At 42.3% G+C, this 13,713-nt stretch overlaps 5 non-coding genes across 5 annotated transcripts; all 5 read left to right on the forward strand.

Moving 5' to 3' along the window:
* The first annotated feature begins 8,492 nt into the window (after positions 1-8,492).
* trnan-guu (transfer RNA asparagine (anticodon GUU)) lies at positions 8,493-8,566 on the forward strand. Its single transcript has one exon. It is a non-coding gene; the product is annotated as a tRNA-Asn (tRNA).
* An 897-nt stretch (positions 8,567-9,463) lies between these two features.
* trnan-guu (transfer RNA asparagine (anticodon GUU)) lies at positions 9,464-9,537 on the forward strand. Its single transcript has one exon. It is a non-coding gene; the product is annotated as a tRNA-Asn (tRNA).
* Positions 9,538-10,437: 900 nt separating this feature from the next.
* Positions 10,438-10,511, forward strand: trnan-guu (transfer RNA asparagine (anticodon GUU)). The gene has a single exon. It is a non-coding gene; the product is annotated as a tRNA-Asn (tRNA).
* A 2,086-nt stretch (positions 10,512-12,597) lies between these two features.
* trnal-caa (transfer RNA leucine (anticodon CAA)) lies at positions 12,598-12,708 on the forward strand. The gene is made up of 2 exons: positions 12,598-12,635; positions 12,663-12,708. It is a non-coding gene; the product is annotated as a tRNA-Leu (tRNA).
* A 717-nt stretch (positions 12,709-13,425) lies between these two features.
* Positions 13,426-13,498, forward strand: trnak-cuu (transfer RNA lysine (anticodon CUU)). The gene has a single exon. It is a non-coding gene; the product is annotated as a tRNA-Lys (tRNA).
* Positions 13,499-13,713: the final 215 nt, after the last annotated feature.

Consider the following 13,713-nt stretch of genomic DNA (forward strand, 5'->3'; position numbering starts at 1 on the left):
TCTCATTAAAAAACCTGGAAAAGATGATGTAACACTCATAGCATCACAGTTGACACTTGACCAACTCTGAAAACCTTTCTACACACTCTTATTTAAAACTAGTTTTGTGTGCTCACGAGTGTTCTCCAAAGTCCACTTTTCTGATATAAGTAAAAAATAAGAATTATTGTGTCAAAAGACTGAAATCTTTCACTTTTGTTAAATGGATAAGAGGATCGTTTACCCGATTTCTTTAAGTTGTGTTTTTTATTTTGAATAGTCACGTGGATAAGGCACTGGCCTCCTAAAGCTGGGCATGCACTGTGCTATTTTTGGCCCGATGTAGACAAGACTTTCACTCGTGCGACTATTTTGGAGATCGGACCAAGTTTTGGCTCAATCGTGCGTCTCGCATCGTGTAGTATACATGGGGTAACGACAAACGATTAACCCTCTAACCTCTAAACACATAGCACTAAAATGTTTACATGAGATTCAAGTGATTTAACAATAATAATTAATAGTTAATAATAATAATGATAATAATTTAATAATTTAAAAACACTGTGTTTAGTGGCCAGATTTTTCTTTACCATTACTACAGCTCATATAGTGGAAAAATTTACCTTTTTGATTTCTGGTAGCAGTCCCCTCAGATTGGACATCTGCGTCTGAGTCGCTGGACTCCTCTTCAGCTGCAACAAAATGTTAAGTAAGAGGCTCTGCGCGTGTTCTCGTGCACCTCAAAAAAATCCTGACTACGCGACAGACGCACGCAGACCACCAACGGAAGTGCGCAGACAAAAGCGGCTGTGATTGGTCCTCGGTGTGCCTTTCCGGTTGTCTGTGTGGCTTCCTCCTTTGCATTTTCGCCAACTCCAATAAAAGAAGCTGTTCTTCTTCGATGTCGAGCAACTTCAGATCCATATCTTGCATACACTTTTTTTTTTTTTGAAAGATAAACACTTCCGCCGGCGCCGCCGAAGTTCTCGTCACCGCCCACCGAAATTCTCGCGAGGGGAAACTGCTGTGCGTCCCGAGAAATTCCAGACCGAGGTTACAGAACCATAACATGAAAAGTGGTTCGCGACCAGAGCAAAGCAACACGTCAAGACGATAGATGCAGAACTATAATCCGCCCTTAAGTCAACTTGGGGGCAGAGTCTGACTGTTACTGAAACCTGACTGGCTCTAAACAAAAGTTATAAGAAATAATAACGACTGTCTAGATATAACAATGCAGTAAAATGAAACAAATAAGAACAATCAGAAGGATAGAAATAAGAGGCTTCCTGCCTGCAAGAAAATATGCACACTCCTGTGAGGGGAAATCTGTATCTGAAGTGGTACACAAAACTAAAAAACTAAAAAAATTCTGAAGCGGCCCACAAAACTCTTCTTATGTCACAAACAACAGTGTTCTTTATAATATAAAAATAATATACTTAGTTCTTCATCATCACATCCAAATACATGTAACTGGTGATCAAAAACAACAACTACAATATCTACAAGTGTCCTGGTCATGAGGGAAGCAACGGGCCCTCCTGTACTGTACCTCATAAATAAAATTTTATGTACCTCTTTTGGCAGGTATGGGCAACAGGAAGGATTATCCAGTTTTTGATGTTCTTAGTAAATGTGTCTTGTAATCCCATATGAGGTGGGCCACAATAGTGGCACGACATGAAAATAAAATATTCATTCATTCATTCATACATTTTTTGTACCCATTTTAGAAAAGATCATCTAAGCCATTCTGCAAATTCACCCTAACATTAAGATCATTTCTTTTGATTTGATGAAATGCTAAAAAAAATTTAAAACAGGGTTTCAATCAAATTTACAATAAACCTTGTTGCTAATCTGTAATTCTAGGAATTATTTGTTGATTTGCATTGCATAAAAAAGGTCCACACTTCGTTTGTATGGAATGACAGGGGTCCATTGTTGGCTGGTACATAATGACACAAGTTCCCACTGAGACAGGATGGAGCGACATGCACACTCCAGCATCAGTGTATAAAGAAGACATTAGCAAAACTGGTAATTCTAATAAGCAGATATTCATCTAAACTTAATACAAACATTTGTTCTAAAGTAGCACCGGTAATGTCATTATTGTAGATACAGTGTGTCAACCATCAAAAAGTTACTGACATCAAGGTATTGGCACAGCAATTTAACATGTATAGGAAAATATAGGAGGAACAGAGGGTCATCAGTTTGTCTGAGATACAGATTATTCACCTGGAGGGTGAATTAAGATCACAAAGACCTATGTTAAACCACTGCAACACACATTTCTACAGTCCATTCATTTTTCACACTACTGGAGTTTTATACTCCAGACTGCATTGTTGTCATGAGAAAAAAACAACAACTCAGAACTAAACTCACTAAACTCAGGGTTTGACATGGCCTGGAGCCACACAAATTTATTTTTGTATTAAATTTAAATTCTAAATCTATCTTTAAAATGATCAATTTAGTTAATTTCATCTTTATTCACCCATGCTGGAGTGTGTATGTCGCTCCATGCTATCTCAATGGGAACTTGTGTCATTATGTACCAGCCAACAGTGGACCCCTGTCATTCCATATAAACCAAGTGTGGACCTTTTTTCTGTAATGCAGAACAGTAGATACAATGCATTCCTATACATATAGATTTAGGATGCAAGTACATTAAAATTGATTGTCCCACAGGGGTTCATATGGAATATTATGTGGCCACAGAGTAGCTTTTTGTCCTGCTGTCCCTGATAAAGTTACCTACAGCCTCTGTCAAAACCAGCACAATCTCTACAGAGGGCTTTATATGTCAAATTTTGTTTTGAACTTTGTGCTCTAAAACAGAAAAGTTGATTTCCACTTGCATTGTACAGAATGACTCAAGTCCCCTCTTTGCTGGTATAGAGTGACACATTGGTGGTAATAGAATAGAAAACATGTCAATAGATGTATAAATTGACAGTAGTTCTCAAGGTCTAACAGAACGGTATTACTTAGTGTTTGGTCATTTTTATCATTTTTATGTTTCTTTCTCTGTGTCTCTGCAGAGGAAAATAAACAAGTGGTACCAGTAGAAATGTAGATGGAGATTTTGTCATGGGGGAAAGATGGAATAACATTTAATTCATGTTTTTTCTCTTTTCTTTTCTTTTTTTTTTTGTTTTGATCGCTTTAGTCACATCAAGATTTAAATGAGTGGGTGAACTGATGAGATGGAGCTTTAAATATCCTTTTATGCTAGATCTGACAAAGGCTGCAGGTCACTCCACCATTAAAATATCAGTGCATATGCCATTTAGACTGTCCATGTTGAGGAAACATTTTTGACAACAGTATCTGTGATCTGTAATTCATGTCAAAATAAAATAATTCAACTCTTAGATAGATTCCAGCTATGCAAGATTATATCCACCTACAGTGTGTTGTCTAGAGCATTTATCTTTTCCACAGTTTAGACTGCAGAAGGTCCCCTCTTGTACTGCTAAGAATGACAGAGGCAATGCAATCATGGATGAGTAAAGACAGAGGAGCAACTTATCTTTATTAAGAAAGAAGAATTTATCTACATTTAAGTCTATATAAAGTAAATTGTGTTGCTAATTCTGCAGACCTTGATTATTGTATGCTGCCATGTTACTTCTGAATTGCATGCAAAGCATTATTTATTCTCAGATGTGGCCATAATTTTTTTTCTTAATATTTGTATTGCAGAGACTTGTTTAAATATTGATAATACTAAAATTCCATCCATCCATCCATCCATCCATCATCTTCCGCTGATCCGGGGATCGGGTCGCGGGGGCAGCAGCTTGAGCAAAGAGACCCAGACGTCCCTGTCCCCGGCCACTTCCTCCAGCTCTTCTGGGGGGACCCCGAGGCGTTCCCAGGCCAGCCGAGAGACATAGTCTCTCCAACGTGTCCTGGGTCTTCCCCGGGGCCTCCTCCCAGTGGGACGGGCCCGGAACACCTCACCGGGGAGGCGTCCAGGAGGCATTCTCACCAGATGCCCGAGCCACCTCATCTGACTCCTCTCGATGCGGAGGAGCAGCGGTTCTACTCCGAGCCTCTCCCGGATGACCGAGCTTCTCACCCTATCTATAAGGGAGAGCCCAGACACCCTGCGGAGGAAACTCATTTCGGCCGCTTGTATTCGCGATCTCGTTCTTTCGGTCACTACCCACAGCTCGTGACCATAGGTGAGGGTAGGAACATAGATTGACCGGTAAATCGAGAGCTTCGCCTTCTGGCTCAGCTCCTTCTTCACCACGACGGGCCGGTGCAGAGCCCGCATCACTGCAGACGCCGCACCGATCCGTCTGTCAATCTCCTGTTCCATTCGTCCCTCACTCGTGAACAAGACCCCGAGATACTTGAACTCCTCCACTTGGGGAAGGATCTCATTCCCGACCCGGAGAGGGTCGAATACTAAAATTAAACTATTCAATTTTGAAAGAAACTCAAGAAAGTCATTGTTGTAAACAAACTACTCATTAGGTGAAAGAATGGGCACAGACAGCTCCACTGCAGTATGTGGAGGTCCACTCTTTGATAGGTAGACATCGCTCAGTGATCCAAGCCCCCTCTTGGCAGTCCCTTTAAAACTAATTAAAAGTCATATTTTCAGTAACATTATGGTTAAACACCTTAAAAGAAAATTTTGTATTACATTTTGGTTTTTTCAAAATGAGCAGAAACATAAGCCCACTCTTGGCAGGGTACAATGATAGACCCCTGTTCACACTGTTCGTGTATGTGTGTGTGTGTGTGTGTGTGTGTGTGTGGGTGTGTGTGTGTGTGTGTGTGTGTGTGTGTGTTGAATTCAAGATATATAGTTTGACGGTTGGAGTGGAGGAATGTTAACATGTCAACATGATCCGGCGTCAGACTTGCCCTTTTTTTGGTTACAATATGTCCAGCATTTGAAAAGAGACGTTCTGATGGAGTGGAGGTTGCAGGCACAGACAAGTAGGATTTGGCTAGAACTAACAGGTTGGGGAACCTTCCTGCATTTTCCTTCCACCATTGAAGTGGGCTAGTATCCCTTGGATTGCAATTCTCCCCAAAATACAAAAGAACCTCATTTCTCACAGATTCACCCTCACCACTGTCCTCCTGGCCAATATCCTCAGTGCTGCCCTCCCCTCAGAGTCAGAGCCAAGCAGAATGTCCAGCAAAGAGGTGTTCTTTTGCTGGGGACTGGCCAAGTGCTCCTGCTCAATTGTTTCCAGTTGTTGCTTGGCTCTTTTGATATAAATTATCAGAGCCTGAATTTGTACTTGTACCTTCAAAGCATCCTCGGGTGACAGGAACTTCATCCTACGAAAGCGGGGGTCAAGGGCAGCAGCAATGATGGCCACATTTTGTCCATTCTCTTTGAAAGCAGACTCAGACTCCCACCTTGCCTTCATCTCTTGGTCTGCAGCAATCTGAAAAGAGTTCACAGAAGCAGACTTGTATGTGGTTTTCTTTGTAGACTTATGGAGACCCTTCAGCAGTGGAGGTAAAACAGATATTGTGACATAGGACTCTCCACTGAGAAAAACAGTGGCCTGTTCGAAAGGCTTGAGGACCTGCTCCAGTTCCTCTAGTAAGATCCACTGATCATTCCTCAAATCCATGTATTGCTTCCCACGCTGTGTAACGTCTGGGTCAGAAAGTGTTGGGACCACCGGCCACCGTTGTTCCAAAAGGCGACTCACCATGTAGCATGAGCTGTTCCATCTTACAGACACATCCTGGAGCAGGGTATGCTCAGCTGTACCCCACTGTTTTTGTTTCTGTTTGAGCTTGCTGCTAGCCGGCTCACTTTTCTTGAAATGCTTCACAAGAGACCATGCAGCCCAGAGTGTCCTGTCGATCATGGGGTTGTTCTTCAAGGCATGATTTACCACCAACTGAAGCGTATGGCCGGCACAGCGATGTGATGCTACCCCATGTTTCTCCTCTAGGATGCGAAGAGCTGCAACAACATTTGCTGCGTTATCATGTACAATCGCCAGTACATCATCTCGAAGGGAGAAATCAAATTTATCTGCCACCATCTCAACCCAAGAGGCAATATTTTCAGCAGTGTGGCGCTCCTCAAGCGGCATTGTAGTTAAGCTAAACGAGGTCAGCTCCTAATTTTCATTAATGAAATGACAGGTGACACCTAAATATGCCTCAGTGGCCAGAATGATCCAAGCATCAGTTGTTAGGGATAGTTTGGAAATGCTTTTTTTCTAGTTCACTTTTCACTTTGTCCATGGTAACCATATACTTCTTCTCCATTAAGTCAGTGAAGTGGCGCCTGGATGGAAGGGTGTAGCCTGAGTGGAAAGTGTTTATCATTTCATGGAAGCCTTCACCTTCAACAATTGCAAGGGGCCTCATGTCCTTCACAATCATAGAGACGATCCTGTTTGTGTACACACTAGCCTCCTGGGGTGTGCAAGGTGCCTGGTTATTTTTATGAAAAAAGTCTGCCACACTGCTTTGCTTACTCCTGTAAAGGCAAAAAACATAAAGTACATGAATATTCACAGCAGCAAATCAAAAATATAGCATCGTCCACATCATTGCTGTTATTATGATACATTTAGCTAACAGTAGGCTATACTACAGCCATCTCAGAGGCTCAACTTAAAAAATGATTTATGTCATTTAAATTGTCAACTTGTAATGCGTGTTTACTACTTGGATCTGGTTGCTACTAGATCGTGGAATTTCGACAGTCAACAGGTAGACTAGAACTACATAATGGCAGAGTATAAAATCCACCGTCCGGTGTTAGCAAATAGATAACACAGAAGAAACATGTCGGGACTGGTAGCGCTAACAGCTTTAAACTAGGCAAACATGGGACCTGTTCTAGTCGTAATTAAAAGACGTAAATTTTACGCCGGGAATATAACTAGAGAACAACTCAACAGTCTAACGTAGCGTTTATTCAGAGAGGATCTTGAAATTAACAGAACTTACGGTGTTTTGCTGCCATCCTGACGAGCTCCAGGGTGCTTTCGTTTTAAGTGTTCGTGCATCGCTGATGTACTGCTGTGGTACGCCAAATTAAATTTGCATAGTCTGCAAACAACCACATTGTTAGCAGCATTAAGGGTGAAAAATTCCCAGACTTTGGAAGACCGTGTGCGTGATTTTTTAGCTATATGCTCTTCAGTGCTCCAACTACTGCTTGCCGCCCGCCGCCATCGTTATGAATTCTTCTTCTTCCGTTTTAAACTAAGGCGTCTACACCGATTGGCGACTCTGGTGCATATTTGCTGCCACCACTGGACTGGAGTGAGAGTTCATCTAGTAGGTCGTTTGGAACGGGGACTTCAACCAAAAAAAAATAAAAATTAGCGACGCATAAAACGCAAATTATTCATGTCGACGAATTTATGACGTCGAATAAGTCGAATACGTCGACTATTTGACCCAGCTCTAGTGCCAAAGCGTGCTGAGCTGTTTGATGAGAGATATTACAATTGTGTTGTAACTGGTAATCTTGCTGTATAGCACCTCCTACTTTTCGGTTCAAGTTTGACATAGATCAGCAGCAGTTCACTCGAGTCTCATCACGCAAAAATACACAACGCTTGCATCTACCGCCATGAGGGCTCTAAGCCATGCTCACTGCCAACAGAAGACAGGTCGAGTGTCTGTGGCGCAATCGTTTAGCGTGTGTGGCTGTTAACTGAAAGGTTGGTGGTTCAAGCCCACCCAGCGACAATTTTTTATACCAAAAAATCCACTGGCCAGCAACCAGTTGTATGTTTGGTAGCAAATCAAAAGATTCACGGGGTAACTTGTCCCACTGAACCCACAAGTTATCCTTTAAGTCATTTGGTTGACATGCTTGCAAAATTCAAAAAGGCTGAGAGACCAAATGAGGGCAGTTGGGAAAAAATTTGACATTAAATCTCTTTCTTTAAAGCTGCAGTCGGCAGGTTTTCAAAATTAAGTCTAAAGTCGGAAAATTCGAACTGATACAACTTTCAGGTCCCTCCCCGAACCTCTAACAAGCTCCGAATCGCCCCCCAAACCCCTCCCCCTCTGTGGACGAGGTTGAGCACGTAAGTTCACACCAGTGTGAGCGCACACAAGCTGTGTGCAGACTCACGCTCAGCAGCGTGTGCACAAGCTGTGATTAACAGGTAGGATTCCTCCACCCTAACTTGATTGGTTAAAAACAGTCGGGAGCGCTCGGTTTTTGCAAGCATGATTACAGGCTTCAGAGGGAGGTACAGATTTCGTTATTTTTCCTAAAGAGACTATTTAATATTCTACTTCCAGAATCCCATGACAGTTCAAGCTAATATGACTAAAAAAAAGTTGCAGACCGCAGCTTTAACAAGTCAGAGCAGGAAGTTATTGACTACTTGTTTTGTGCTACTTTACTTGTTACCTACACAGCAGATATCAACCTTATGACAAACATAAATAAATCGAACACATACTCTAATGAAGGGATGAGAGGTAGTAATGATGGAGGCCACGCCCACAGGCAACTACAGCAAGTCTCTGTGGCGCAATAGGCCAGCGCGTTCGGCTGTTAACCGAAAGGTTGGTGGTTCGAGCCCACCCAGGGACGAGTGTGTGTGTACCAACAAATCTACAGGTCAGCAACCAGTTGTAGGTTTGGTAGCAAATCAATATCTGTAATGGGTGACTTGTCCCACTGTATCCACAAGTTATCCTTTAAGTCATTTGGTTGAGAAGAGTTAAGGTGCCAAGATATTCTGAGCTGTTTGAGAGATATTATAATTGTATTGTAACTGGTAATCTTGCTGTATAGCACCTCCTACTTTTTGGTTCAAGTTTGACATAGATAAGCAGCAGTTCACTTGAGTCTCATCACATAAAAATACAGAACGCTTGCATCTACCGCCATGAGGGGGCAGTCAAGCTCGAAGCCACGCCCACTGCCAACAAAAGCCAGGCAGAGTCTCTGTGGAGCAATGGGTTAGCGCGTTCGGCTGTTAACGGAAAGGTTGGTGGTTCAAGCCCACCCAGGGGTGTTCTGACACATGCGTATTACGTGAGTTGAAGTAAACATTCTGCCGCTGAAATGCTCTCCTTACGTATTACACATGCTCCTTGGCAAAATATTTCTCCAAGGGTGACCTGTTAAGTGCAGTGTAATGCATGACTCAACCTGGAGGCTCCTCTGTCTTTTGTCAAAATTGCACATGCAAAGTGAAAAAACAACCTTTTTGTCATGTTGCTATGAAAGTCACACACAAACAAGAAAAAAATCAAAAAGGCTGAGAGACAAAATGACGGCACTTGGGAAAAAATTTGACATTAAATCTCTTTCTTTAACAAGTCAGACCAGGAAGTTATTGACTAATTGTTGTGTGCTACTTTACTTGTTACCTACACAGCAGATATCAACCTTATGACAAACATAAAGAAATCGAACACATACTCTAATGAAGGGATGAGAGGTGGTAATGATGGAGGCCACGCCCACAGACAGCTACAGCAAGTCTCTGTGGCGCAATCGGCCAGCGCGTTCGGCTGTTAACCGAAAGGTTGGTGGTTCGAGCCCACCCAGGGATGAGTGTGTGTACCAACAAATCTACCGGTCAACAACCAGTTGTAGGTTTGGTAGCAAATCGATAAGTGTAATGGGTGACTTGTCCCACTGAACTCACAAGTTATCCTTTAAGTAATTTGGTTGACAAGAGTTAAGGTGCCAAATCATGCTGAGCTATTTGATGAGAGCTATTACAATTGTATTGTAACTGGTAATCTTGCTGTATAGCACCTCCTACTTTTCGGTTCAAGTTTGACATAGATAAGCAGCAGTTCACTCGAGTCTCATCACGTAAAAATACAGAACACTTCCATCTACCGCCATGAGGGGGCAGTCAAGCTCGAAGCCAGGCCCACTGCCCAAAAAAATCCAGGCAGAGTCTCTGTGGCGCAATAGGTTAGCGCGCTCGGCTGTTAGTCGAAAGGTTGGTGGTTCAAGCCCACCCAGGGATGTTCTGACTTATGCGTATTACGGGAGTTAAAGTAAACATTCTGCCGCCAAAACGCTCTCCTTACGCATTATACACGCTCCTTGGCAAAATATTTCTCCAAGGGTGACCTATTAAGTGCAGTGTAATTCATGACTCAACCTGGAAGCTCCTCTGTCTTTTGTCAAAATTGCACAAGCAAAGTGAAAAAAACAACCTTTTTGTCATATTGCTATGAAAGTCACACACAAACAAGAAAAAATTCAAAAAGGCTGAGAGACCAAATGAGGGCACTTGGGAAACAATTTGACATTAAATCTCTTTCTTTAACAAGTCAGACCAGGAAGTTATTGACTACTTGTTGTGTGCTACTTTACTTGTTACCTACACAGCAGATATCAACCTTATGAAAAACATAAATAAATCGAACACATACTCTAATGAAGGGATGAGAGGTGGTAATGATCGAGGCCACGCCCACAGACAACTACAGCAAGTCTCTGTGGCGCAATCGGCCAGCGCGTTCGGCTGTTAACCGAAAGGTTGGTGGTTCGAGCCCACCCAGGGATGAGTGTGTATACCAACAAATCCACTGGTCAACAACCAGGGGGGTATTCCTCGAAAGTAGCTAAAGAAAGCCAGGCTATAGCCAGAAATCGTCGCTTGAACTAGCACCATCTCCCAATTAAGCCTCAAGTTGCTCCACAAAGACATTTCAGCTGCATCTCAGTGAGGCTAATCCAAGCAAGGCTTACATAGCCTAGCTAATTGTGAGTGCACGAGGAAAGTAAGAAGCCCTGACGAGTGGATGGTGGAAAAATGGAGATGGCAGAAAAGGAGAGCAAGACAACAGCTCTAATTTTTTCGGCAACTGGATAAATAATGCTGATGGAGCTGTATGAGGATTTTAAAAGTGTCATCACCAGAAATGATAATACAGCTGCGATCAAAAAAGCGAAGAAATGGCATGACTAACAACTGCAGACAGACTAAACGCCTAAGTTCTGAAAGTTTCAATTGTTAGACATTTATTTTACTGTCCTCATGTATTTATGCTCTCCTCTTTGTGTTATAATGTGTTTACATAAAGCATGTTGAATTATCTCTGGATGAGATGTACAGCACAAGTATACTGGCCCTGCTCACTTTATTAATAACCCAATAATCGACACGCATCATCATACTTTGTGACTATATTATCGTGAGTGTGTGACCCACATATTATTTTTTCACTGTTACATCTCAACAGGAGCTATCTTAACAGCCAAAAGCGTACCTGGCAGCAGGTGAAGGTAAAGCACAGGAAAATATTTCAGAGTGGTAAGTAGCCTTTGAAGAAATGTGTTTGTCCAATAAAGAGAGCAGCAAACTAGATATGGAACACAAGAAACTGAAAATAAAAGAGATCAAGAAACTGGAGAGGGATGTTAGTATAAATTCAGATAAAGGAGAATTTCGTGTTGTGAACTGTATTTATTTCTGTTTTCTCTCCACAGCTTGAGAAACATGTAATAATAATTAAACAATTCAACACAACTTGAACTCAAACTTGTCATTATTGTACGATTCATGCAAAGTGTTAGAAATGTGTTTTTACATTTATATTCACAGTGGGGTGCAATGAGCTAAACGTGTGGAAAGTTATAAATCATCTCTGTCCATTTAGCCTTCTTACACCTGCTCTGACTTAAACTGCTACTGTGTCAATGCTAAATTATGAAAATAAGTTCTAACTCAAAGGTCACAACAATAAGGATCAAAGGAAATATGTGTCCCTGTATAGGTCCCTCACTGTGTCAGGAGAAACTGAGTCCTTTCAGGCACTGGAACTCAATGAAGAAAAGACTTGAGCCTGAAAAGTTGTCCACAAGACAAAATGTATAAAATATGAAGTATACTATAAAATTTAAGATGGCTCTGTCAGAAGTCAGCCATGGTGCTTGAGAAGTTTAAGCAATGAACCTGTATTTAATTTGGCAAAAAGGTCATTTCTATCCGTGCCCTTGTTTTACCATGTGCATGTGCATGTGCATGTGCATGTGCATGTGCATGTGCATGTGCATGTGCATGTGCATGTGCATGTGCATGTGCATGTGCATGTGCACATGCCCTTGTTCCTGGATCAGGATATGGCGTGAGGAGGTACGGCCAACAGATGTTTGATCCAGCACTTAAAGTCAAAGTTCAGCCCTGTTACCACCATCACAGCGTCCTCAGTGGTGCCTCTTTAAATGATCACAAACCTCCTGTAATGCACAATATGAGTAAAAAACATTCAAACTTGTGCAAGAGCATTACGTTTACCTTTCTTTGGGCTCATGTCATTTCTGTATTCCCCGTTTGTATGATCATTCACTTTAAAACAAAAGAAGGAAAATCTGAATAACAACCCATGGCCTCTGGCCCTCTCTGGCTTTCATTACTCATCCAGTGACATCACTCCCTGGCCAATCAGTGGCCTGCAGTCTGTAGACGTCACATTTTCGGCTGGACTCAACTCGAATCCCTGCCGTGTAGGTGCTAAAAATGTAGCTGCTACCAGCTGTTACTACCTCATGAAAAACCCTAAAACCTGAGTCAAATATAGTCAAGTGGAGTAGCGTTTTGCATTTTTGTTCACGTTTGTCATATTTTACACAGTCAGGGAAGTAGTGGTGTCAGGATGGCCGAGCGGTCTAAGGTGCCAGACTCAAGGCTTTATTCCTTCCTTAGCACAGGGACTTCTGGTCTCCAAAAGGAGGTGTGGGTTCAAATCCCACTCCTGACACTAATTTATTGCTTAAATCTTACTTTCTTATTAGAAGACCATGAAGAAAGCCATGTCAGGCCATGGTGAAAAAGGGCATTTATCTCTGAAGACGGGCCTTCAGTTCCTCCCATTAACATACACAATTCTGATGTGCGATGAGGCAGTTCTCCTGCTACATTAAGCTCTTTTCCACTCGTACTTACTCACAACCACCTCAATGTGGGTGGGGTCGTTATAGCAAGGAGGTCCAAAAGTCCTGTGATGTCACTTTTATTGGACAAAACATGACACAACAATTTAGGACATCAAGGCGAAGGTATACCTGCTACTTGGTCTGTGTCTTTGCGTCTAGTAATCCACCTCGTTGATGATCACAGAATACATCAAATCCAACTGTTGCTGTTGCCGGGTTCTTGTTAAGGAGTGGCTTTCATGACTCATCCAGTGACATCACTCCCTGGCCAATCAGTTGCCTGCAGTCTGTAAATGTCACATTTTCGGCTGGACTCAACTCGACCCCGACCGAGTAGGTGCTAAAAATGTTCCACCTTGTGCCAGGTGGTATTACCTCATGGAAAACCCTAACAGCTGAGTGGGATCCAGTCGAGTGGAGTAGGTAGAGGTTGAAAAGGGAGGAATGTGTTCCCATGTCATTCGAAATCTCTGAAAGTTGACTTTGGCTTGTTTAATCTCTTCTTTTTTTTTTCGGAAGGCATGTTTTATAAAATGTGAATAGCCCGGCTAGCTCAGTCGGTAGAGCATGAGACTCTTAATCTCAGGGTCGTGGGTTTGAGCCCCACGTTGGACGTAGCAGTTTTAATAATCAACAGATGTTTGATCCGGCACTTAAAGTCAAAGTTCAGCTCTGTTACCACCATCACAGCGTCCTCAGTGGTGCCTCTTTGAATGATCACAAACCTCCTGAAATGCACAATATGAATAAAAAACATTCTTTCCCTGCCATTTGCTGCCTTTGTGTACCTCAAGTACTCTGGAAAAGATTTCCCTTCAGAATTGCTTTGA

The sequence above is a fragment of the Odontesthes bonariensis genome, chromosome 8, assembly GCF_027942865.1.
Source record: "Odontesthes bonariensis isolate fOdoBon6 chromosome 8, fOdoBon6.hap1, whole genome shotgun sequence".
Lineage (NCBI taxonomy): Eukaryota > Metazoa > Chordata > Actinopteri > Atheriniformes > Atherinopsidae > Odontesthes > Odontesthes bonariensis.